Consider the following 4,352-nt stretch of genomic DNA (forward strand, 5'->3'; position numbering starts at 1 on the left):
CTAATAACAGAAACAAACACCACACACGGCAACTCACAGCGGCAGTGAGTTCCCTGTCGCCAATCTTCATGGCTGCACGCTACCGCACTCCTCGTGAGTCCATCGCTCCGCTGCCTTCCTTCCCGCGGCTCCCCCGCACGAGCAGCCACGGCACACAATCGGGTCCATCCGCACCCGTCGCCACGCCGCCCTCAACGGCCCAACAGTCAACCGCCCAAAAACCGTTGCTGAAATCACAAACCCGCAACAAAGCACGCGACGCAACATCGTCTCACGTGGACCCCGCCGTCAGAAGAACGTCATGCCGACCGTTTGGCCTGCACACGGTACAATCAATCAACAGAACAGAGAAGTAAGACAGGCACTCAATCAAGGACTCTCCAAACGCACACAGCCCTTTTGATGCCGCCGCTGCTGCCACGGGCACGGTACCCGAGCGGAGAATGACACGCAGTAAAAAAGACCTCGCAAGAGAGAAACAATCCACACGTCCATATGCAAAGCGCCACTCAGGCTGCTGCGGCTGCAGGGTCCGTGGGCAAAAATGCGCCTTACTGAATCCCGCCAGTTATGTCAGTCTCCCCTCCCACCAATGTAGCGCATAATGCACGGTGTGCGTCCACAGGCATCCACTCCCGGTGCCCTAGCAACACCTCAGAACACACTTAATGGAGAAGGGAAGTATCATTACACAATGCCAAAGCAGGTAAATAAAAATAGGGAAATCAAAACCACACAGATCCCTCGTACACGCACACAAACACAGCACAGTATCCTCCAGAAGAAGTCAAACAATTTCTTATCCCAACCCATAATGCACGCGTGGTGCCGCCACATTAGCAAAAAATACAAAAGAGGGAGAGTGCATACAGCATGTCCCTGGTACAAAGTATACAGAAAAGCAGAGTGTATTTATATACTGACAGGAACATGCCAGTTGATATAGGCCTCTCTCTCTTGCACCCACTGCTGAGTGTTGGCACCGCGGCGGCAGCGGCAAGCAGAAGAAGCAGCGGAAAGGGACAAGCAGCAGCCGCAGTGTTACTGCCGTGGATCGGGGCGGGGCGTCCTTCATGTCTGCCTCCCAACCCCCGCGCCCCACCGCCGCTTCATCCTCCCTCGGCGGAGGGTCCACAGCGCCCTGCGCGGCATCAGCGGCATCAGGGCCCTTGGGTCCCGTGGCTGTGGCACCGCCACCGGCCTTGTCGCTGGCGGCCTCATCCGCTAATGATTGTCCGACAACAGACGTCACACCATCGGTGGCCACATCATCGATGTCCGGAAGATCGCGCTTCTTCTCCGCCTCCTGCGGCGCACCCGCGGTGTCGCTGGGCAAGCGCACTCCGTTGCCGTCGTGGCACCGGAGGCGACCTCCTTCTCCTCTGGCGACAGATGCTTCTGGTGAGCAGCCGTGTCCACATACTTCGGTGGTGTGCCACGGCCGGTCCCAATGCTCTCTGGATCGGGGACGGATGCCCGTAGCAAAGCTTGTTCAGTAGATGCCAGTGAAACCGTCCTACTCCACACCCTCTCACATCGCCGTCCCACGGACCACTGGAAGCAGGCTGCCGCTGGTGGCGGATATCGTGCACACCTGCGTGTGGTCACGGAAAATAACGCTTTTCCCTCGTCGTATGGCGGAGCAACCCACGTAATCGTCGCCTCGGCCGTGCATGGGGCACAGCGGGCGTTACCCTCTTCAGTCACTCTCAGACGCACCCGCATGCCGAGGCACCGCAATGCCGCATGCATGGCAGCACCGAGATGTATGTTTCTTCCCGGTTCCTCGCATCCGTCGTGTTGGTGGGAGGCGTGTCCAGACACCACGAAGAGGGCTTGTCCCCAGGCACCGCAGACAAATATTCTCCCCTCCAAATAACAGCGGCAGCATATCTCACATCCAGTGCGGGACCAATGATGGGGCAACTGTCCATCGGGCGTTTTGCTGGCCCTTCATGGATAATTCGTCTACACACCAACCACTCGAATACCGATCCAACGCGCAGCGACTGGCATGAACTCCCGCTTTTGAGAACATCTGGGAATATTCACTCATGTTCGGTGCGGAGCACTTCCTCCGCAGCAGCGCACAGCACGAATTCCTTCACCAGCGCATCGGCTCCGCCATCTCCCACCTCACCCTCATGCAGCCCAGGTCAGCCGGTGCGGCCAGCGTCAGCTCCGTGCGGCAGACGGCACAACCAATCGGTGCCATCCACTCATCCTTCGCGTGGCGCTGCGACCAGTGCGACTCCAGCGTCCTCCCGTCACCATCGCCATCCTGCAGCTCCATGCCATCAATGTCGTCGCTGTCGCGGGGCTCCTCGCAGCCATCACGGCAGTCGTCGAGTGCACCACCACCGACAGCGCTCTGCCACGCACACCATGTCAGCATTGGCTACACCAGTGGAACAATGCCCAGCACGCACCGTAAACCGAATGCAAACGCTGCCCGTGGCAAATGGGGGCACAATCAAAGGACCCTCCAGTGGCTGCACGAGCAGACGATCCGCATGCGGGTTGAAAGCAGCAAGGACAACTTCATTCTCGAGAATGATCCCGTGTGCAGAGGACACAAAGTCACCTTCACACTCGCAATTGCCATTCAATGAATTCATTGCGTAGTACCTCTCTGAGATGCAATACTTCCCGGTAGCATCCAGGTTCCTCGCAGGTACGTTGATGCGGATGGGCGCCCAGTCATCCCTCCCAATGACGGTGTACGGCTACACCGCACTCACCGCTCAAAAAGGGTGCGTCCCTCCCAACAACGCGGATCCAATTCGTGCTGTCGGCACGCATCACATATTCAACAAATCGAGGGTACGCCAAAGTGACAGCAAAGCACCCGCCGGCAATCACACCACAAACATCATCACATGCAGCAGCACCAGCGTCTCAAACTAATGTGGGGTGTAGAGCAAGTAAACCATTGATGTGGGTGTTAGGCAAATATTTCGTGGCTCGCTGAAGCAACAAGGACCGATTGCGTGGGAAGAAACAAAGAACAGGAGAATACAAAAGGGAAAATTCAGCCATCCGCACTTTAAGAAGAAAACCAATCAATGAAAGTAAAATGAGAGCACCCAACCACAACACACGCAAAAGAGAAAAAAAGCCGAAGCGTGGGACGACCAGCGCACACACGCTCTCATTGCTCCCGTAAAGCAAAAAACACACACAGAGGGAGAGAGAGAGAGGTCGCCCACTCAATGCAATAAAAACAAAACAGAAACAGTTACGGTGCTCCGCCCATGCAGCCAGGCAGGACGGCAGCGGTGCGTGTCGTGCAAAAGAGAGCACCAACGGGCCTGCATGGGTGTGCATGCATATATACAATGGGCACATTATTGTGTGTGCCTCGTGGGGTGAGGTGAGGGCGAGAGTCCATGCAAGGGGACACACACACAGAGAGAGAAGGACGAGTGTGTGTGCGGGCGGTGCATGGCTCTCTCACACTCACTCTCACGCGACCACCACCGCAGCAGCAGCCGCACACGCAACAACAAGAAGAAGCAAAAGAGGGGAGGTGGTGTGGGAGGCCGCAGTGCTGCTGTCACTGTTCTGTGTGTTCGTCGTATCAGTTGTATTGGCAGTTACTGTCGTTGCATTTGTATCTTTCCCAGTCTCTTGTGAGCCTTTGTCTCGGTGGCTTTGTGATGTGGCGGCGGTCTCAGGCGGCGGAACGTTTTTTAACCTTCACTCGTGGTGAATTCGCCATCCTGTTCGCGGGAATCAACACCGTCTTCTGGAGGTGATGAAGGATTTCCTCCCGGAACTCCCGCAGGCAGTGTGTTCTCTCCATTAACTGGTGTGGGTGTGTTCTCTGCTGCGGGTGCACTTTTGTCGGTTTCCTTCTTTTCTTCAACTTCCGTTTGCGTAGGAATGGCTTTTGATTCCCGACTGCCGGGAGGAGGAATTTCTCCTTCAGATACAATTGACTGGTGTGTTCGCTGCTCGCTGCCACTTAAATTCTTTTCTCCGGAATTTTGGTGTAGTGCAATTGTTACTTCTTGATCACCCTGCCCTTCTGATCTTGTTTTTTCGCCACCTTCCGCCTCCGCACCCTCGTCATTCTCTTCAATAACTTCTTCTTCATCTTCATCGTCTTCATCATCTTCAACTTCATTCTCTGGAGATGTGGAAGGTACTTTTTCTTTAACACCTCCTGCTTCACGACTTAAGTCTTGCTTGACTTGTAGAGACGCTTCAAGTCCTTGTGATTCCGGCAGAGCTTCAGGACCACTTCCAAGACCTGCCCTCTTCTCCTCGTCACATCTACCGCCGGCACCGCACCACAGCACGCAGAGGGCACACACCAGCAGCACACGGCCAGTCATCATCATCGCCAT

General features: G+C 55.7%; 2 pseudogenes, besides 1 other annotated feature; both read right to left on the reverse strand.

Annotated features, from left to right (window-relative positions):
- Window positions 1–4,352: part of a sequence feature (areas not merged during assembly with more than two copies in the genome that could not be assigned to a particular haplotype) that runs on past the window's edge.
- On the reverse strand, window positions 1,969–2,385 carry Tc00.1047053503587.101 (annotated as a pseudogene).
- Window positions 3,465–4,352, reverse strand: Tc00.1047053503587.80 (annotated as a pseudogene).

The sequence above is a fragment of the Trypanosoma cruzi genome, genomic scaffold (genome assembly GCF_000209065.1).
Source record: "Trypanosoma cruzi strain CL Brener 1047053517045 genomic scaffold, whole genome shotgun sequence".
Taxonomy (NCBI): Eukaryota; Euglenozoa; class Kinetoplastea; order Trypanosomatida; family Trypanosomatidae; genus Trypanosoma; species Trypanosoma cruzi.